The 22,529-nt window shown below is 41.7% G+C and overlaps 3 non-coding genes across 3 annotated transcripts; 1 reads left to right on the forward strand and 2 right to left on the reverse strand.

Annotated features, from left to right (window-relative positions):
* The first annotated feature begins 7,804 nt into the window (after positions 1-7,804).
* LOC140317288 (U5 spliceosomal RNA) lies at positions 7,805-7,919 on the forward strand. Its single transcript, XR_011917615.1, has one exon. It is a non-coding gene; the product is annotated as a U5 spliceosomal RNA (small nuclear RNA).
* Positions 7,920-11,168: 3,249 nt separating this feature from the next.
* On the reverse strand, positions 11,169-11,352 carry LOC140317146 (U2 spliceosomal RNA). The gene has a single exon (XR_011917489.1). It is a non-coding gene; the product is annotated as a U2 spliceosomal RNA (small nuclear RNA).
* Positions 11,353-11,658: 306 nt separating this feature from the next.
* On the reverse strand, positions 11,659-11,774 carry LOC140317195 (U5 spliceosomal RNA). Its single transcript, XR_011917529.1, has one exon. It is a non-coding gene; the product is annotated as a U5 spliceosomal RNA (small nuclear RNA).
* Between the last annotated feature and the right edge of the window lie 10,755 nt (positions 11,775-22,529).

The raw sequence follows: 22,529 nt of genomic DNA on the forward strand, positions 1-22,529 counted from the left end.
CCCTTTCTCATCAGCTTTTTGCAAATTATGATCTGATATTCACACCTACTTGCAGTCGAACAGCTCTGCTCCCGCTTTTGATTATGTTTGGTTGGATATTCGAACATTTTCTTAATGCTTTTTACAAACTTTGGTTGGACGTTCACACCGTCTTGCAGCCGAACACCTCCGCTTCCGCTTTTGATGGTGTATAGTCGGGCATTCGAGCCTTTTCTTACCCACCTATTACTTACTATGGTTGGACATTCAAACCTTCTTGTAGCCGAACACATCCGCTCCTGCTTTTGATGATGTATGATTTGGCATTCGCACCTTTTCTTACCCATTTTTCAGTAATTATTGGTCGGACATTCAGACCTTCTTGCACCTGAACACCTCTGCTCCCGCTTTTGATGGTGTATAGTTGGGCTTTCGAGCCTTTTCTTCCCCGATTTTTACAAATTACGGTTGGACATTCAGACCTTGCAGCCGAAAACCTCCGCTCCCTCTTTTGATCATACATTGTCGGGCATTCGCCCCTTGTCTTACACGGTTTTTACAAACTTTAGTCAGACATTCACACCTTGCAGCTGAACCACCTCCACTCCCTGTTTTGATCATGTGTGGTCTGGAAATACTACCTTTTCTTCCCCCGTTTGTGAGTAATTATGGCTGGACATTCACATCTACTTGCAGCCGAAAAACAATCTCTCCCGCTTTTGATGATGTGTTGTCCGGCATTCTAGTCTTTTCTATCACATTTTTCAGCAATTATGATCTGACATTCACACCTACTTGCAGTCGAACAGCTCTGCTCCCGCTTTTGATTATGTTCGGTTGGGTATTCAAACCTTTTCTTAACTGCTTTTTACAAACTTTGGTCGGACGTTCACACCTTCTTGCAGCCGAACACCCCCGCTTCCGCTTTTGATGGTATATATTCGGGTATTCGAACCTTCTCTTACCCGCTTTTTACAAACCATGGTTGGACTTTCATACCTTCTTGTAGCTGAACAACTCCACTCCTGCTTTTGATAATTTATGGTTGGACATTCGCATCTTTTCCTACCAATTTTTCAGTAATTATGGGTGGATATTCACATCTTCTTGCAGCTGAACACCTCCTCTCCCGCTAATGATCATGTAAGGTTTGATATTCGAAAATTTTCTTTCATGTTTTAAAGCAATTATTAATGGACATTCACACCTACTTGCAGCCGAACACCACCTCTCCCGCTTTTGATGATGTATGGACCGGCATTCTTACCTTTTCTAACACATTTTTCAGCAATTATGGTTGGAGAATCACACCTACTCACAGCCGAACAACTCCGCTACCGCATTTGATGGTGTATAGTCGGGATTTCTCACCCTTTTTCATCAGCTTTTTGCAAATTATTCTCTGACATTCACACCTACTTGCAGTCGAACAGCTCTGCTCCCGCTTTTGATTATGTTTGGTTAGATATTCGAAGCTTTTCTTAACTGCTTTTTTACAAACTTTGGTCGGACGTTCACACCTTCTTGCAGCCGAACACCTACGCTTCCGGTTTTGATAGTGTATAGTCGGGCATACGAACCTTTTCTTACCCGCTTTTTACAAACCATGGTCGGACTTTCACACCTTCTCTTAGCTGAACAACTCCGCTCCCTCTTTTGATTGTGTACAGTCGGGTATTTTAACCTTTTCTTACCCGCTTTTTACCAACTATGATCGGACATTCACACCGTCTTACAGCGGAACACCTCCGCTCCCTCTTTTGATGGTGTATGTTCGGGCATTCGAACCTTTTCTTACCCGCTTTTTACAAACCAGGGTCGGACTTTCACACCTTTTAGTAGCCGAACAACTCCGCTCCCGCTATTGATTGTGTACAGTCGGGTATTTTAACCTTTTCTTACCCGCTTTTTACCAACTATGGTCGGACATTCACACTGTCTTACAGCGGAACACCTCCTCTCCCGCTTATGATCATGTACGGTTTGATATTCGAAAATTTACTTTCTTGTTTCAAAGCAATTATTGATGGACATTCAAAGCTTCTTTTTGATGGTGTACAGTCGGGCTTTCGAGCCTTTTCTTCCCGGTTTTTACAAACCATGATCGGACTTTCACACCTTCTTGTAGCCGAACACATCCGCTCCCGCTATTGATTGTGTATAGTCGGGCATTCGAACCTTTTCTTACCCGCTTTTTACAAACTATGGTGGGACATTCAAACCTTCTTGTATCCGAAAACCTCCGCTCTCTCTTTTGATCATACATTGTCGGACATTCGCACCTTTTCTTACCCGCTTTTTACAAACCATGGTCGGACTTTCACACCTTCTTGTAGCCGAACACATCCGCGCCCGCTATTGATTGTGTACAGTCGGGTATTTTAACCTTTTCTTACCCGCTTTTTACCAACTATGGTCGGACATTCACACCTTCGTACAACGGAACACCTCCGCTCCCTCTTTTGATGGTGTATGTTCGGGTATTCAAACCTTTTCTTACCCGCTTTTTCCAAACTATGGTCGGCTATTCACAGCTTCCTCTCCACCATACTTGTATGGTTGGATATTCACACCCACTTGCATCCGAAGACCTCTGCCCCAAATTTTGTTGATATTTAGTCGGACATTCGCACCTTACCCGCTTTTGGCAAACTATTGCCTTCTTGCAGCCAAACACCTCTGATCTCGCTTTTGATGATGTAAGGTTGGGCATTCAGACCTTGCTTCACCTGCTTTTCACCAAATATAGTCGGACATTCACACCTTCTTGCAGCCGAACACTTCCGCTCCACCTTTTAGTGTTCTATCACACCTTTTTTTCACCGCATTTTATACATTATGGTCGGAAATTTTCAACCACTCTCATCCGAAGACCTCTCCTCCCGCTTTCTTTAATATATTTGAACTTTAGTCGGAGACATTCAAACCTTCTTGCAGCTGAACCACCTCCGCTCCCTGTTTTGATCATATATGGTCTGGCAATACTACCTTTTCCTACCCGTTTGTGAGTAATTATGGCTGGACATTCACACCTTCTTGCAGCCGAACACAACCTCTCTCGCTTTTGATGATGTATGGACCGGCATTTTTACCTTTTCTAACACATTTTTCAGCAATTATGGTCGGAGATTCACACCTACTCACAGCCGAACAACTCCGCTCCCGCATTTGATGATGTATAGTCGGGCATTCTCACCCTTTCTCATCAGCTTTTTGCAAATTATGATCTGACATTCACACCTACTTGCAGTCGGAAAGCTCTGCTCCCGCTTTTGATTATGTTTGGTTGGATATTCGAACCTTTTCTTAACTGCTTTTTACATATTTTGGTTGGACGTTCACACCTTCTTGTAGCCGAACACTTCCACTCCTGCTTTTGATGATGTATGGTTGGGCATTCACACCTTTTTTTTGCCCATTTTTCAGGAATTATGGGTGGACATTCACACCTTGCAGCTGAACACCTCCTATCCCACTTATGATCATGTGCGGTTTGATTTTCGAAAAGTTTCTTTCATGTTTTCTAGCAATTATTGATGGACATGTAGACCTTCTTGCAGCTGAACACCTCCGCTCCCGCTTTTGATCATACATTGTCAGGCATTCGCACCTTGTCTTACCCACTTTTTACAAACTTTAGTCGAACAGTCACACCTACTTGCAGCCGAACACAACCTCTCTCGCTTTTGATGATGTATGGACCGACATTCTTACCTTTTCTAACACATTTTTCAGCAATTATGGTCGGAGATTCACACCTACTCACAGCCGAACAACTCCGCTCCCGCATTTGATGGTGTATAGTCGGGCATTCTCACCCTTTCTCATCAGCTTTTTGCAAATTATGATCTGACATTCACACCTACTTGCAGTCGAACAGCTCTGCTCCCGCTTTTGATTATGTTTGGTTGGATATTCGAACCTTTTCTTAACTGCTTTTTACAAACTTTGGTTGGACGTTCACACCTTCTTGTAGCCGAACACATGCACTCCTGCTTTTGATGATGTATGGTTGGGCATTCGCACCTTTTTTTTACCCATTTTTCAGGTATTATGGGTGGACATTCACACCTTCTTGCAGCTGAACACCTCCTCTCCCACTTATGATCATGTGTGGTTTGATTTTCGAAAATTTTTTTTCATGTTTTCTAGCAATTATTGATGGACATTTAGACCTTCTTGCAGCTGAACACCACCTCTCCCGATTTTGATGATGTATGGACCGGCATTTTTACCTTTTCTAACACATTTTTCAGCAATTATGGTCGGAGATTCACACCTACTCACAGCCGAACAACTCCGCTCCCGCATTTGATGATGTATAGTCGGGCATTCTCACCCTTTCTCATCAGCTTTTTGCAAATTATGATCTGACATTCACACCTACTTCCAGTTGAACAGCTCTGCTCCCGCTTTTGATTATGTTTGGTTGGATATTCGAACCTTTTCTTAACTGCTTTTTACAAACTTTGGTCGGACGTTCACACCTTCTTGCAGCCGAACACCTACGCTTCCGGTTTTGATAGTGTATATTCGGGCATACGAACCTTTTCTTACCCGCTTTTTACAAACCAAGGTCGGACTTTCACACCTTCTCTTAGCTGAACAACTCCGCTCCCTCTTTTGATTGTGTACAGTCGGGTAATTTAACCTTTTCTTACCCGCTTTTTACCATCTATGGTCGGACATTCACACCGTCTTACAGCGGAACACCTCCGCTCCCTCTTTTGATGATGTATGGTTAGGCATTCGCACCTTTTCTTACCCATTTTTCAGTAATTATGGGTAGACATTCACACCTTCTTGCAGCTGAACACCTCCTCTCCCGCTTATGATCATGTGCAGTTTGATATTCGAAAATTTTCTTTCATGTTTTCTAGCAATTATTGATGGACATTCAGACCGTCTTGCAGCTGAACACCTCCGCTCCCACTTTTGATGGTGTATAGTCGGGCTTTCGAGCCTTTTCTTCCCCGGTTTTTACAAATTATGGTTGGACATTCAGACCTTCTTGCAGCCGAAAACCTCCACTCCCTCTTTTGATCATACATTGTCGGGCATTCGCACCTTTTCTTACCCGCTTTTTACAAACCATGGTCGGACTTTCACACCTTTTAGTAGCCGAACAACTCCGCTCCCGCTATTGATTATGTACAGTCGGGTATTTTAACCTTTTCTTACCCGCTTTTTACCAACTATGGTTGGACATTCACACCTTCTTACAGCAGAACACCTCCGCTCCCTTTTTTGATTATGTATGGTTTGACATTCGCACCTTCTCTCACCCGCCTTTTACTATGGTCGGCCATTCACAGCTTCCTCTCCACCATACTTGTATGGTGGGATATTCACACCCACTTGCATCCGAAGACCTCCGCCCCCACTTTTGTTGATATTTAGTCGGTCATTCGCAGCTTACCCGCTTTTGGCAAACTATGGCCTTCTTGCAGCCAAACACCTCTGATCTCGCTTTTGATGATGTAAGGTTGGGCATTCAGACCTTGCTTCACCTGCTTTTCACCAAATATAGTCGGACATTCACACCTTCTTGCAGCCGAACACTTCCGCTTTTAGTGTTCTATGAGGCATTCACATATTTTTTTTTCACCGTATTTTATAGATTATGGTTGGAAATTCTCACCCACTCTCATCCGAAGACCTCTCCTCCCGCTTTTGTTAATATATAGTCGGGCATTCGAACCTTTTCTTACCCGCTTTTTACAAATTATGGTCGAACATTCACACCTACTTGCAGCTGAATACTTCCGCTCCACCTTTTAGGTATGTATGGTTGGCATTTGCACCTCTTTTTATACTGATTGCTGAAGATTAAGTTGTTCTTTCTCAAACTACAAATTTTTTTTAATTGTTGAAACTTGATTTGAAGTGGATAAATAAGGAGGACAAACAGTTTTAAGTCAGGCTGATAGAAGGAATTAATTTTATAGCAAAATCTGTATTTCGTCATATGTCGAGAGATGCTTATTGCTGAAGAAGTTCTTTCTCATTCTACAAAGTACAACGTTGTTTATCGTTGAAACTTGATTAGACATGAATAAATATGAAGGACAAAGCAGTCTTAACTTGGTTTGAGTTAATGAATTCGTTTTATAGGAGAATCCGAATTCGTGCATAACTCATAAAATAGAGCTTATTTTCGGATTCCTGAAGAATGAGTCTGGTTCTTTCTCATAATACAAAGTTTGTTGTTTATTGTTGAAACTTCATCAGAAGTGAAGAAATAAATGAATGCCTATCAACAAATGTGGGATCTAATCTCTAGTGCTTCCTCTAAAATAATTTCCTTTCTCAATTTAGAAATGTGTGTGTGTAAGTCACAACACCCGTGACACCAAAACGGCTTTCTTTTCTCTACACTCTGCACTATGAGCACACACACCAAATCAGAAAGGGTTTTTTCTCTCTTTTCTACATTATGGACTGTGGGGACACAAAACCGCTCTCTCTCTTTTTTTTTTTTTATCGTGTGCCAGGGCGTTGTCTCACGTATTAGATTATGCTTAAGATACGAATGGGTTTATCAGTCACATCAGAATCCATACATACTGATCCTCCCGTAATAAAATGGTCGGATCTTATCAAACACACTTTGTTTCTTGTGACAATCAAGTCAGCGAAACAGCGTATACATGTCAAGACACTGAATCAAGTTTTCCACAAGAACTCATAAGTTTGGCAGTATTGCTCTGCTGTCAGCAATCATACACCCATTTTATTTTCATGAGACATGTGCAAGCACCTGTTCATCTACTGTTCTATCACTATGAATTAGTGATCTATTATCAATAAGGATACTTCTACAACTACTATCAAAGTATGTCCGGACTTCTTATGTTGTCAGTTGCTATATATGAATAAGTGGGTAGCTACTGACAAGCATTAAGCATGTCACACAGCCCAAACATATAACATTTCAAGACACACCACACAGTTAACAACCACAGTGAAGCGTGTCAAAGCCCAAACATGTAACATTCAACAGGACACTTACACAACACATTCAAATCAAACAGTCAGACAACATACAAGAACATATACCCCAGCCGGCATTGCTCCCTGCCTATTTTCGTACAGCACACTATGTGTGCGCACACCTTTATTCACAAACTCTTCAACTTATACTCTTTTACCGAAGCTGCTACAGCTCGATTGGCCGAATACCCTTTGATCCTATTTCGGTGAATTTGACATCTGCCTTACATATAACAGATTAGCGGTTTAGCAGTTTTAATTTAGTTTGAGTGAAGGAATTCATTTTATAGCAAAATCCGAAATCGTGAAGAACTCATGAAAGTAAGCTTATTCTCGGATTCCTGAAACTTTAGATTTGCTCTTTCTTTTACTGCAAAGTACAACGTTGTTTTTTTTGTTTAAATCTTTCTAGACATGGTAAATATTAAGGACAAAGCAGTTTTCACATTGTTTGAGTGAAGGAATTCATTTTATAGATAAAATCCCAAGAGTCTGCTGAGAAAAGAGAGTGAATGCGAAGTAGACTTTAACACGGCTATGGGAGCGAGCCGAGTGTGGGCTAACCGGGAGAATTGCTTGAAAAAAACGCGACACCGAATGAGCGATCAGAACAAAGCCTCAATACGGGATTCTCGTGGTGTTTTTGTTGCTGCCTTGTCTTTTGCACAGAGTAAAAGACAAGGCAGCCATCGAATAGGGCCCGATTGTTCCTAGTTGGTCAGCCGAGGAGCAAGGGGGGGGGGAGCAAGCGTCTCAACCAAGCAAAGCTCACCATGGGGAAGGTGGCTATGCCAACTAGCCTGTTGCCCTGCTCCCGCAGTGACGGATAATCGTACTCTGGTTTCTCTTCATAACGTACAAGTCTTTCGCCTTTTACTAAAGATTTCTGTGGAGAGCAGCACTAATGAGTTGTTTCTATTTTTGGCAGGCTTTACCTTTGCGGGTAAAGCCCTTTCTGTCTGTGCAAAAGAAATCTTCTTACTGTGCAGAGTGACTTCTCTGAGTAGAGTCGCCTTACTTGTTGCGACTGTGCCGATGTTCGAAGCTGGAGTGCAAAGTTGTTGCTTGAATGGTGCTTGCTGGAGCGTGCGGGAGTGCAAAGTTATACCATTTAAAAGGGCTGAAGAGTGCTCAGTGCAGCGGGTGGGCGACACTCTGGCCACCTTGAAAACCGAGGTTACAAGCCCAAGTTCTGCCGCAAGTGTGGTGAGCATGGGCACCTGGTTGAGGCTTGTACCAAGGTGTTATGTGGGAAGAGCAGAGAAATTGGGCAAACTTTTGGAGAGTGTCCAAATGGCAGGAAATGTAATCTCTGTGGAGAATTAAATCACCTCTTCAGAGATTGCCCTAAATCTTTTGCCAACAAATTAAAGACGGTAAAGCCACAGTCAAGCCAACAAAGAGAAGGACCAAAGGTGGCAGTTGGTGAACAAAGTGAAGAGGTTGACCCAATAAATTCAAACTTCCCGCCAAAAGCTTGGATTGGAAGTGAGGAGCAAAAAGGGGAGGGGCCTGTAGAGGCCTCACCACTCAGTGTTGAAGTCTGTGAGAATTCACAGGCAGAGGGTGGAGCTACGCTAAATGAGGAGGAAGAGCAGACAGGTGAGTCTAGTGAAGATACTCACCTCCCCGAAGGTCAACAGCCAAAGAGGACGGCATCTGAGCCTCTGATTCCCCAGTGGTATCAGAGAAGAGGGGAAGAGTTAGGTCCCTTTCAGACAGTTCTTCAGTGGAAGAACCTAGAGTCTTCCCCTCCGACTCACCAAATGAGGTCTCCTTTTTAACTTCAGCTCTGCAATCAACCCCCAGGGACTCAAAGTTAAATGCAACATTGCGTCAGAGGCCAACACCGAGAGTCCGAAATGGAAATATAGATCACCCTACTCACTTTTCACCTAAAGAAATGAAGGAAGAGCTAGTTTCCCAAGAAATAACCTGTGTGTAATTTGTTTTGATAACTTAGAAAAACGAAAATGACATACCTACTTTCCTTTATGCTTTTAATGGTTCTCACCTTCTCAACACTAAATGTGAGAAGTGTGAAATCAAAGACAAGAGCCCAGAGTATTTTATCCTTCTTAGACTCCATAAAATCAGATGTGTTTTTAATACAAGAATGTGGACTACCTTTTTTAAAAAACCATAGACAATGGGAGGAAATGTGGCCCCATTTATCGATATGGAGTGGCTCAAATAAAAAATAAAAATGATGGTGTGGCCATTCTAATTAAAAATCCGCATGTTCTGGTGAAAGGTAGCACAATGGTGAGAGACGGACGGGCACTTTTAGCACACTTGAATTTTATGGGTCAAGACTTTAACCTCTTAAATATTTATGGTTTCAATGGAAAAAATGAAAGGTTTGACCTTTTAGAAGATATACAGCTTTACATGCTAGGGCAAGTACCTTTAGTTGTAGGAGGGGATTTTAACTGTATCTTGAGCAGGAAAGATAGAAAAAGAGCAGGGGTAGATTTTAAAGTGGATAAGACTTCGATTTTACTTCAGGGCATATGCAGGGATTTTAAGCTTACTGACTGTTTTAAAACCATGCATCCCAGAGAGGAGGGCTTCACCTGGTTTAGTCATGATGGCACCAGAGCCTCTCGCATTGATTATTTCTTTACTAGAGATTGCCCACCCACTGATGTTAGATTAACCCCTGTTTTCTTTTCAGACCACCTTATGCTCTCCTGCACCCTTTCACCCCCTTCTGGTGTGACGGTAGGAAGTGGTCTGTGGAAACTCAACTGTTCCCTGTTGGAGGATGAAATCATAGTCAGTCAGTACAGGGAATGTTATAAAGAGTGGCAGACCCTTCAAGACCTCTACGAAACACATGCACAATGGTGGGAAATGGTGAAGGAAACGACCCAGACTTTTTTTAAACAGCAAGGTAAACGTAAAAAAAGGAAAGAGAATAGATGTATGATGGGACTACATAAACGCTTACAGCGCTACTTTAAACTAAATCAGTGTGGCATAGACTTTAAAGAAGAAATCAAAGATGTCAAAAAGGAAATGTCAGTTTTAGCAGAAATAAAGAGTAAAGGAATTTTTGTAAGAAGCAGGGAGCAGGAAATTGAGGAAGGTGAAAAAGAAAGAAAGTTATAAATAAAAAGGAGTGTATTCAAAATCTAAAAAGAGAAGATGGGTTTTTAACAAAATCCACACAAGAGATGATTGAAACTGTACATACCTTTTATAGTAACATGTACAAAGAGAAACCAGTGCACTTGGAAACATCGGCAGAAATCTTAAAATTCGTTGACAAAACCGTAAAAGAGAATGCACACTTGACACAGAATTTTACTGCTTTAGAGTTAAAAAAAATGCCTAACAGGTTTTAAGAGAAGTCGAGCTCGGGTTTAGACGGGCTTCCTGCAGAATTCTATCTGACCTATTGGGACCTTTTATCATCAGACATTTTAGATGTTTTTAAAGATTTTGAAAAACTCGACCGACTGCCTGACAGTTTTAGAGTGGGAATAGTGACTCTACTTTATAAAAAAAATGATAAGACTGACCTAAAGAATTGGAGGCCCATCACACTTTTAAACTTTGACTGTAAACTTTTTAGCAAGGTTTTAGCGACATGGATGTCCTCTGTTTTAGAGGAGGTAATTCACCCAGACCAAGCTTGTGCCATCTCAGGGAGACAACTCACCGACAGCCTCGTACTGATTCGAGACATCATTGATTACGCTAGAGACAGAAACACCCGGCTTGTCATCTTAAATTTAGACTTTGAAAAAGCATTTGATCGGGTCTCGCATCAATATCTCTTTCAGGTGTTGCAGCCATCGAAAAGGGCCCAATTGTTCCTACTTGGTGAGCTTTGCTTGGTTGAGACGCTTGCCCCCCCCCCCCCCCCCCCCCCCCCCCCCCCTGCTCCTCGGCTGACCAAGTAGAAACAATCTATTCGATGGCTGCCTTGTCTTTTACTCTGTGCAAAAGACAAGGCAGCCACAAACACCACGGGAACACCGTATTGAGGCTTTGTTCTGACCACTCATTCGGTGTCGCGTTTCTTTCAAGCAATTCTCCCGGTTAGCCCGCACTCGGCTCACTCCCAGAGCCGTGTTAAAGTCCACTTCGCATTCACTCTCTTTTCTCAGCAGATTAAAAGAAAGTTTCATCTTGGGCTCCCTGAAACTTCCATCCTGCACCGCTGTTTGCTTTTTCACAAGAGCAGAGGAGAGCGCACCGTTCCCAGCGGCACTGCAGTACCGGGTTGAGGCTTGGAGTGAACGGAGCAAGCTTCTTTTTCAACTCCTATTCTTAAAAATCCATTTAATATGTTGTCCTCGTATAGAGGACATATTAAACTGATAAGAACAGATACTACACTTGATCTTAGCCAAAAGGCCGAGAAGCGATAACTGTCCACTGTTTCAGGTCCGAGGGCCCTTGCTGGCACAATGCGCACTTGTAGCAGTGTTCTTTTTATGGCCATAGGTGGCCAGAGTGTCACGTTGCACCTCCGCCCACCCGCTGCACTGAGCACTCTTCAGCCCTTTTAAATGGTATAACTTTGCACTCCCGCATGCTCCAGCAAGCACCATTCAAGCAACAACTTTGCACTCCAGCTTCGAACATCGGCACAGTCGCAACAAGTAAGGCGACTCTACTCAGAGAAGTCACTCTGCAAAGTAGCAAGATTTCTTTTGCACAGACAGAAAGGGCTTCACCCGCAAAGGTAAAGCCTACCAATAATAGAAACAACTCATTAGTGCTGCTCTCCACGGAAGTCTTTAGTAAAAGGCGAAAGACTTGTACGTTATGAAGAGAAACCAGAGTACGATTATCCGTCACTGCGGGAGCAGGGCATCAGGCTAGTTGGTATAGCCACCTTCCCCATGGTGAGCTTTGCTTGGTTGAGACGCTTGCCCCCCTTGCTCCTCGGCTGACCAAGTAGGAACAATCGGGCCCTATTCGATGGCTGCCTTGTCTTTTACTCTATGCAAAAGACAAGGCAGCAACAAAAACACCACGAGAATCCCGTATTGAGGCTTTATTCTGACCGCTCATTCGGTGTCGCGTTTCTTTCAAGCAATTCTCCCGGTTAGCCGACACTCGGCTCGCTCCCATAGCCGTGTTAAAGTCTACTTCGCATTCACTCTCTTTTCTATGCAGACTCTTGGGATTTTATCTATAAAATGAATTCCTTCACTCAAACTATGTTAAAACTGCTTGTCGTTCATATTTACCATGTCTAGAAAGATTTAAACAAAAAAAACAACGTTGTACTTTGCAGTAAAAGAAAGAGCAAATCTAAAGTTTCAGGAATCCGAGAATAAGCTTACTTTCATGAGTGCTTCACGATTTCGGATTTTGCTATAAAATTAATTCCTTCACTCAAATTAAATTAAAACTGCTAAACCGCTAATCTGTTACATGTAAGGCAGATGTCAAATTCACCGAAATAGGATCTAAGGGTATTCGGCCAATCGAGCTGTAGCAGCTTCGGTAAAAGAGTATAAGTTGAAGAGTTTGTGAATAAAGGTGTGCGCACACATAGTGAGCTGTAGGAAAATAGGCAGGGAGCAATGCCGGCTGGGGTATATGTTCTTGTATGTTGTCTGACTGTTTGATTTGAATGTGTTGTGTAAGTGTCCTGTTGAATGTTTGGGCTTTGACACTTCACTGTGGTTGTTAACTGTGTGGTGTGTCCTGAAATGTTATATGTTTGGGCTGTGTGACATGCTTAATGCTTGTCAGTAGCTACCCACTTATTCATATATAGCAACTGACAACATAAGAAGTCTGGACATACTTTGATAGTAGTTGTAGAAGTATCCTTATTGATAATAGATAAACTAATTCATAGTGATAGAACAGTAGATGAACAGGTGCCTGCACATGTCTCACGAAAATAAAATGGGTGTATGATTGCTGACGGCAGAGCAATACTGCCAAACTTATGAGTTCTTGTGGCAAACTTGATTCAGTGTCTTGACGTGTATACGCTGTTTCGCTGACTTGATTGTCACAAGAAACAAAGTGTGTTTGATAAGATCCGACCATTTTATTACGGGAGGATCAGTATGTATGGATTCTGATGTGACTGATAAACCCATTCGTATCTTAAGCATAATCTAATACGTGAGACAACGCCCTGGCACACGATAAAAAAAAAAAGAGAGAGCGGTTTTGTGTCCCCACAGTCCATAGTGTAGAAAAGAGAGAAAAAAGCCTTTCTGATTTGGTGTGTGTGCTCAAAGTGCAGAGTGTAGAGAAAAGAAAGCCGTTTTGGTGTCACGGGTGTTGTGACTTACACACACACATTTCTGAATTGAGAAAAGAAATTATTTTAGAGGAAGCAGTAGAGTTTAGATCCCACATTTGTTGATAGGCATTCATTTATTTCTTCACTTCTGATGAAGTTTCAACAATAAACAACAAACTTTGTATTATGAGAAAGAACCAGACTCATTCTTCAGGAATCCGAAAATAAGCACGAATTCGGATTCTCCTATAAAACGAATTAATTAACTCAAACCAAGTTAAGACTGCTTTGTCCTTCATATTTATTCATGTCTAATCAAGTTTCAACGATAAACAACGTTGTACTTTGTAGAATGAGAAAGAACTTCTTCAGCAATAAGCATCTCTCGACATATGACGAAATACAGATTTTGCTATAAAATAAATTTCTTCTATCAGCGTGACTTAAAACTGTTTGTCCTCCTTATTTATCCACTTCAAATCAAGTTTCAACAATTAAAAAAAAATTGTAGTTTGAGAAAGAACAACTTAATCTTCAGCAATCAGTATAAAAAGAGGGTAACAAAAGGTGCAAATGCCAACCATACATCACTAAAAGGTGGGGCGGAAGTATTCAGCTGCAAGTAGGTGTGAATGTTCGACCATAATTTGTAAAAAGTGGGTAAGAAAAGGTTCGAATGCCCGACTAAATATTAACAAAAGCGGGAGGAGAGGTCTTCGGATGAGAGTGGTTGAGAATTTCCTACCATACAAGTATGGTGGAGAGGAAGCTGTGATTGAACGACAATAGTAAAAAGCAGGTGAGAAAAGGTGCGAATGTCAAAACATACATCATCAAAAGCAGGAGTGGATGTGTTCGGCTACAAGAAGGTTTGAATGTCCAACCATAGTTTGTAAAAAGCGGGTAAGAACAGGTTTGTATGCCCGACTGTACACAATCAAAAGAGGGAGCGGAGTTGTTCAGCTACAAGAAGGTGTGAAAGTCTGACCGTGGTTTGTAAAAAGCGGGTAAGAACAGGTTCGTATGCCCGAATATACACCATCAAATGCTGGAGCGGAGGTGTTCGGCTGTGAGTAGGTGTGAATCTCCAACCATAATTGCTGAAAAATGTGTTAGAAAAGGTTAGAATGCCGGTCCATACATCATCAAAAGCGGGAGAGGTGGTGTTCGGCTGCAAGTAGGTGTGAATGTCCAGCCATAATTACTCACAAATGGGTAAGAAAAGGTAGTATTGCCACACCATACATGATCAAAACAGGGAGCGGAGGTGGTTAAGCTGCAAGAAGGTGTTAATGTCCGACTAAAGTTTGTAAAAAGCGGGTAAGAAAAGGTGCGAATGCCCGACAATGTATGATCAAAAGAGGGAGCGGAGGTTTTCAGCTGAAAGAAGGTCTGAATGTCCAACCATAATTTGTAAAATCCGGGCAAGAAAAGGCTCGAAAGCCCGACTATACACCATCAAAAGCTGAAGCGGAGGTGTTCAGCTGCAAGAAGGTCTGAATGTCCATCAATAATTGCTAGAAAACATGAAAGAGAATTTTCGAATATCAAACCACACATGATAATAAGCGGGAGAGGAGGTGTTCAGCTGCAAGAAGGTGTGAATGTCCACCCAAAATTACTGAAAAATGGGTAAGAAAAGGTGCGAATTCCCAACCATACATCATCAAATGCACGAGTGGATGTGTTCGGCTACAAGAAGGTTTGAATGTCCGACCATAGTTTGTAAAAAGCGGGTAAGAAAAGGTTCGAATGCCCAAACATACACCATCAAAAGAGGGAGCGGAGGTGTTCCGCTGTAAGAAGGTGTGAATGTCCGACCATAGTTGGTAAAAAGCGGGTAAGAAAAGGTTAAAATACCCGACTGTACACAATCAATAGCGGGAGCGGAGTTGTTCGGCTACTAAAAGGTGTGAAAGTCCGACCCTGGTTTTAAAAAGCGGGTAAGAAAAGGTTCGAATGCCCGAACATACACCATCAAAAGAGGTAGCGGAGGTTTTCCGCTGTAAGACGGTGTGAATGTCCGATCATAGTTGGTAAAAAGCGGGTAAGAAAAGGTTAAAATACCCGACTGTACACAATCAAAAGAGGGAGCGGAGTTGTTCAGCTAAGAGAAGGTGTGAAAGTCCGACCATGGTTTGTAAAAAGCGGGTAAGAAAAGGTTCGTATGCCCGAATATACACTATCAAAACCGGAAGCGTAGGTGTTCGGCTGCAAGAAGGTGTGAACGTCCGACCAAAGTTTGTGAAAAAGCAGTTAAGAAAGGGTTCGAATATCTAACCAAACATAATCAAAAGCGGGAGCAGAGCTGTTCGACTTTAAGTAGGTGTGAATGTCAGAGAATAATTTGCAAAAAGCTGATGAGAAAGGGTGAGAAATCCCGACTATACACCATCAAATGCGGTAGCGGAGTTGTTCGGCTGTGAGTAGGTGTGATTCTCCAACCATAATTGCTGAAAAATATGTTAGAAAAGGTAAGAATGCCGGTCCATACATCATCAAAAGCGGGAGAGGTGGTGTTCGGCTGCAAGTAGGTGTGAATGTCCATTAATAATTGCTTTAAAACATGAAAGAAAATTTTCGAATATCAAACCTTACATGATCATTAGCGGGAGAGGAGGTGTTCAGCTGCAAGAAGGTGTGAATATCCACCCATAATTACTGAAAAATGGGTAGGAAAAGATGCGAATGTCCAACCATAAATCATCAAAAGCAGGAGTGGAGTTGTTCAGCTACAAGAAGGTATGAAAGTACAACCATGGTTTGTAAAAAGCGGGTAAGAGAAGGTTCGAAAACCCGAATATATACCATCAAAAGCGGAAGCGGAGGTGTTCGGCTGCAAGAAGGTGTGAACGTCCGACCAAAGTTTGTAAAAAGCAGTTAAGAAAAGGTTTGAATATCCAACCGAACATAATCAAAAGCGGGAGCAGAGCTGTTCGACTGCAAGTAGGTGTGAATGTCAGATCATAATTGCTGAAAAATGTGATAGAAAAGACTAGAATGCCGGACAATACATCATCAAAAGCGGGAGAGGTGGTTTTTCGGCTGCAAGTAGGTGTGAATGTCCAACCATAATTACTCACAAACGGGGGAAGAAAAGGTAGTATTTCCAGACCACACATAATCAAAACAGGGAATGGAGGTGGTTCAGCTAGAAGGTGTGAATGTCTGAATAAAGTTTGTAAAAACCGTGTAAGACAAGGGGCGAATGCCCGACAATGTATGATCAAAAGAGGGAGCGGAGGTTTTCGGCTGCAAGGTCTGAATGTCCAACCACAATTTGTAAAAATCGGGGAAGAAAAGGCTCGAAAGCCCGACTATACACCATCAAAAGCGGGAGCAGAGGTGTTCAGGTGCAAGTGGGTCTGAATGTCCGACCAAAAATTACTGAAAAATGGGTAAGAAAAGGTGCGAATGCCAAATCATACATCATCAAAAGCAGGAGCGGATGTGTTCGGCTACAAGAAGGTTTGAATGTCCAACCATAGTAAGTAATAGGCGGGTAAGAAAAGGCTCGAATGCCCGACTATATACCATCAAAAGCGGAAGCGGAGGTGTTCGGCTGCAAGACGGTGTGAACGTCCGACCAAAGTTTGTAAAAAGCAGTTAAGAAAATGTTCGAATATCCAACCAAACATAATCAAAAGCGGGAGCAGAGCTGTTCGACTGCAAGTAGGTGTGAATATCAGATCATAATTTGCAAAAAGCTGTTGAGAAAGGGTGAGAATGCCCGACTATACACTATCAAATGTGGGAGCGGAGGTGTTCGTCTGTGAGTAGGTGTGAATGTCCGACCATAATTGCTGAAAAATGTGTTAGAAAAGGTAAGAATGCCGGACCATATATCATCAAAAGCGGGAGAGGTTGTTTTCGGCTGCAAGTAGGTGTGAATGTCCAGCCATAATTACTCACAAACGGGTAAGAAAAGGTACTATTGCCCAACAATGTATGATCAAAAGAGGAGCGGAGGTTTTCGGCTGCAAGAAGGTCTGAATGTCCACCCATAATTACTGAAAAATGGGTAAGAAAAGGTGCGAAAGCCCAACCGCACATGATCATAAGTGGATGAGAAGGTGTTCGACTGCAAGTAGGTGTGAATGTAAGATCATAATTTGTAAAAAGCGGGTAAGAAAAGGTAAGAATGCCCAACCATAAATTATCAAAAGCGGCAGCAGAGTTTCGGCTGGTATTTATCAATGTCTAGATAGATTTCAACAAAAAAAAAAAATTGTACTTTGCAGTAAAAGAAAGTGCAAATCAAAAGTTTTAGGAATCCGAGAATAAGCTTATTTTCATGAGTTCTGCACGATTTCGGATTTTATGTATAAAATTAATTCCTTCACGCAAACTAAGTTAACACTGCTTTGTCCTTCATATGTACCCATTTCTACATATATTTCAAGCATAAACTTCCTCATACTACCCTGAATGAGAAAGAGCCACACTTGTGATTAAGTCATACGCCCCTTTTGAGGAGTTCTGCATGGTTTGAGATTTTATCTATAAAATTAATTCCTTCACTCAAACTATGTTAAAACGGCTTTTACCTTCATATTTATCAATGTCTCGATAGATTTAAACAAAAAAACAACGTTGTAGTTTGCAATAAAAGAAAGAGCAAATCAAAAGTTTTAGGAATCCGAGAATAAGCTTATTTTCATGAGTTCTGCACGATTTCGGATTTTATGTATAAAATGAATTCATTCACTCAAACCAAGTTAAAACTGCTTTTTCCTTCATATTTATCAATGTCTAGATCGACTTCAACAAAGAACAACATTGTATTTTGCAGTAGAAGAAAGAGCAAAACTGAAGGATCAGGAATCCGAGAATAAGCTTCTTTTCATACGTTCTGCATGATTTGGGATTTTATGTATAAAATGAATTCCTTCACTCAAACTAAGTTAACACTGCTTTGTCCTTCATATGTACCCATTTCTACATATATTTCAAGCATAAACTTCCTCATACTACCCTGAATGAGAAAGAGCCACACTTGTGATTAAGCCATACGCCCCTTTTGAGGAGTTCTGCATGATTTGGGATTTTATGTATAAAATGAATTCCTTCACTCAAACTATGTTAAAACGGCTTTTACCTTCATATTTATCAATGTCTCGATAGATTTAAACAAAAAAACAACGTTGTACTTTGCAGTAAAAGAAAGAGCCAATCAAAAGTTTTAGGAATCCGAGAATAAGCTTATTTTCATGAGTTCTGCACGATTTCGGATTTTATGTATAGAATGAATTCATTCACTCAAACCAAGTTAAAACTGCTTTTTCATTCATATTTATCAATGTCTAGATCGACTTCAACAAAGAACAACATTGTATTTTGCAGTAGAAGAAAGAGCAACACTGAAGGATCAGGAATCCGAGAATAAGCTTATTTTCTTATGGGCAAGTGGGAACTGCTTTGTCCTTCATATTTATCAATGTGTAGATGGATTTCAACTTCTTCTACTGCAAAGTCCAATGTTTTTCTTTGTTGAAGTCGATCTAGACATTGATGAATATGGAAGGACAAAGCAGTTTTAACTTGGTTTGAGCAAAGCAATTCATTTTATAGAAAAATCCGAAATCGTGCAGAACTCATGAAAGCAGGCTTATACTCGGATTCCTGAAACTTTAGATTTGCTCTTTCTTTTACTGCAAAGTACAACGTTGTTTTTTTGTTTAAATCTTTCTAGACATGGTAAATATGAAGGACAAATCAGTTTTAACATAGTTTGAGTGAAGTAATGCATTTTATAAGCAAAATCCCAAATCATGCAGAACTCACGAAAAGCTTTTTCTCGCTTTTCACTGCTTTTTACAAACTTTGGTCGGACGTTCACACCTTGCATCCGAACACCTCCGCTTCCGTTTTTGATGATGTATATTTGGGCATTCGAACCATTTATTACCCGCTTTTTACAAATTATGGTTGGACATTCAGACCTTGCAGCCGAACACCTCCGCTCTCTCTTTTGATCATACATTGTCGGGCATTCGCACCTTGTCTTACCCGCTTTTTACAAACTATAGTCAGACATTCACACCTTGCAGCTGAACCTCCGCTCCCTGTTTTGATCATGTATGGTCTGGCAATACTACCTTTTGTTCCCCCGTTTGTGAGTAATTATGGCTCGACATTCACACCTACTTGCAGTCGAACAGCTCTGCTCCCGCTTTTGATTATGTTTGGTTGGATATTCGAACCTTTTCTTAACTGCTTTTTACAAACCATGGTCGGACTTTCACACCTTCTTGTAGCCGAACAACTCCGCTCCCGCTATTGATTTTGTACAGTCGGGTATTTTAACCTTTTCTTACCCGCTTTTTACCAACTATGGTCGGACATTCACACCGTCTTACAGCGGAACACCTCAGCTCCCGCTTTTTATGGTGTATAGTCGGGTATTCGAACCTTTTCTTACCCGCTATTTACAAACTATGGTAGGACATTCAAACTTTCGTGTATCCGAAAACCTCCACTCTCTCTTTTGATCATACATTGTCGGACATTCGCACCTTTTCTTACCCGCTTTTTACAAACCATGGTCGGACTGTCACACCTTCTTGTAGCCGAACACATCCGCTCCCGCTATTGATTGTGTACAGTCGGGTATATTAACCTTTTCTTACCCGCTTTTTACCAAGTATGGTTGGACATTCACACCTTCGTACAGCGGAACACCTCCGCTCCCTCTTTTGATGGTGTATGTTCAGGCATTCAAACCTTTTCTTACCCGCTTTTTCCAAACTATGGTCGGCTATTCACAGCTTCCTCTCCACCATACTTGTATGGTGGGATATTCACACCCACTTGCATCCGAAGACCTCCGCCCCAAATTTTGTTGATATTTAGTCGGACATTCGCACCTTACCCGCTTTTGGCAAACTATGGCCTTCTTGCAGCCAAACAACTCTGATCTTGCTTTTGATGATGTAAGGTTGGGCATTCAGACCTTGCTTCACCTGCTTTTCACCAAATATAGTCGGACATTCACACCTTCTTGCAGCCGAACACTTCCGCTCCACCTTTTAGTGTTCTATCACACCTTTTTTTTCACCGCATTTTATACATTATGGTTGGAAATTTTCAACCACTCTCATCCGAAGACTTCTCCTCCCGCTTTTGTTAATATATTTGAACTTTAGTTTGACATTCAAACCTTCTTGCAGCTGAACCACCTCCGCTCCCTGTTTTGATCATATATGGTCTGGCTACTACCTTTTCTTACCCGTTTGTGAGTAATTATGGCTGGACATTCACACCTACTTGCAGTCGAACACAACCTCTCTCGCTTTTGATGATGTATGGACCGGCATTTTTACCTTTTCTAACACATTTTTCAGCAATTATGGTCGGAGATTCACACCTACTCACAGCCGAACAACTCCGCTCCCGCATTTGATGATGTATAGTCGGGCATTCTCACCCTTTCTCATCAGCTTTTTGCAAATTATGATCTGACATTCACACCTACTTGCAGTCGAACAGCTCTGCTCCCGCTTTTGATTATGTTTGGTTGGATATTCAAACCTTTTCTTAACTTCTTTTTACATATTTTGGTTGGACGTTCACACCTTCTTGTAGCCGAACACTTCCACTCCTGCTTTTGATGATGTATGGTTGGGCATTCACACCTTTTTTTTGCCCATTTTTCAGGAATTATGGGTGGACATTCACACCTTGCAGCTGAACACCTCCTATCCCACTTATGATCATGTGCGGTTTGATTTTCGAAAAGTTTCTTTCATGTTTTCTAGCAATTATTGATGGACATGTAGACCTTCTTGCAGCTGAACACCTCCGCTCCCGCTTTTGATCATACATTGTCAGGCATTCGCACCTAGTCTTACCCACTTTTTACAAACTTTAGTCGAAAAGTCACACCTTTTTGCAGCCGAACACCACCTCTCCCGCTTTTGATGATGTATGGTCCAGCATTCTTACCTTTTCTAACACATTCTTCAGCAATTATGGTCGGACATTCACACCTACTCAGAGCCGAAAGCCTCCGCTCCCGCATTTGATGGTGTATAGTCGGGCATTCTCACCCTTTCTCATCAGCTTTTTACAAATTATGATCTGACATTCACATCTGCTTTTGATAATGTATTGTTAGGCATTCGCACCTTTTTTTTTACGCATTTTTCATGAATTATGGGTGGACATTCACACCTTCTTGCAGCCGAACACCTCCTCTCCCGCTTATGATCATGTGCGGTTTGATATTCGAAAATTTACTTTCTTGTTTTAAAGCAATTATTGATGGACATTCAAACCCTTCTTTTTGATGGTGTATAGTCGGGCTTTCGAGCCTTTTCTTCCCGGTTTTTACAAACCATGGTCGGACTTTCACACCTTCTTGTAGCCGAACAACTCCACTCCCGCTATTGATTGTGTACAGTCGGGTATTTTAACCTTTTCTTACCCGCTTTTTACCAACTATGGTCGGACATTCACAGCTTCCTCTCCACCATACTTGTATGGTGGGATATTCACACCCACTTGCATCCGAAGACCTCCGCCCCAAATTTTGTTGATATTTAGTCGGACATTCGCACCTTACCCGCTTTTGGCAAACTATGGCCTTCTTGCAGCCAAACAACTCTGATCTTGCTTTTGATGATGTAAGGTTGGGCATTCAGACCTTGCTTCACCTGCTTTTCACCAAATATAGTCGGACATTCACACCTTCTTGCAGCCGAACACTTCCGCTCCACCTTTTAGTGTTCTATCACAACTTTTTTTTCACCGCATTTTATACATTATGGTTGGAAATTTTCAACCACTCTCATCCGAAGACTTCTCCTCCCGCTTTTGTTAATATATTTGAACTTTAGTTTGACATTCAAACCTTCTTGCAGCTGAACCACCTCCGCTCCCTGTTTTGATCATATATGGTCTGGCTACTACCTTTTCTTACCCGTTTGTGAGTAATTATGGCTGGACATTCACACCTACTTGCAGTCGAACACAACCTCTCTCGCTTTTGATGATGTATGGACCGGCATTTTTACCTTTTCTAACACATTTTTCAGCAATTATGGTCGGAGATTCACACCTACTCACAGCCGAACAACTCCGCTCCCGCATTTGATGATGTATAGTCGGGCATTCTCACCCTTTCTCATCAGCTTTTTGCAAATTATGATCTGACATTCACACCTACTTGCAGTCGAAAAGCTCTGCTCCCGCTTTTGATTATGTTTGGTTGGATATTCAAACCTTTTCTTAACTTCTTTTTACATATTTTGGTTGGACGTTCACACCTTCTTGTAGCCGAACACTTCCACTCCTGCTTTTGATGATGTATGGTTGGGCATTCACACCT

This window comes from Leuresthes tenuis, unplaced genomic scaffold (assembly GCF_036924035.1).
Source record: "Leuresthes tenuis unplaced genomic scaffold, fLeuTen1.0.hap1 SCAF_10, whole genome shotgun sequence".
Classification (NCBI taxonomy): Eukaryota; Metazoa; Chordata; class Actinopteri; order Atheriniformes; family Atherinopsidae; genus Leuresthes; species Leuresthes tenuis.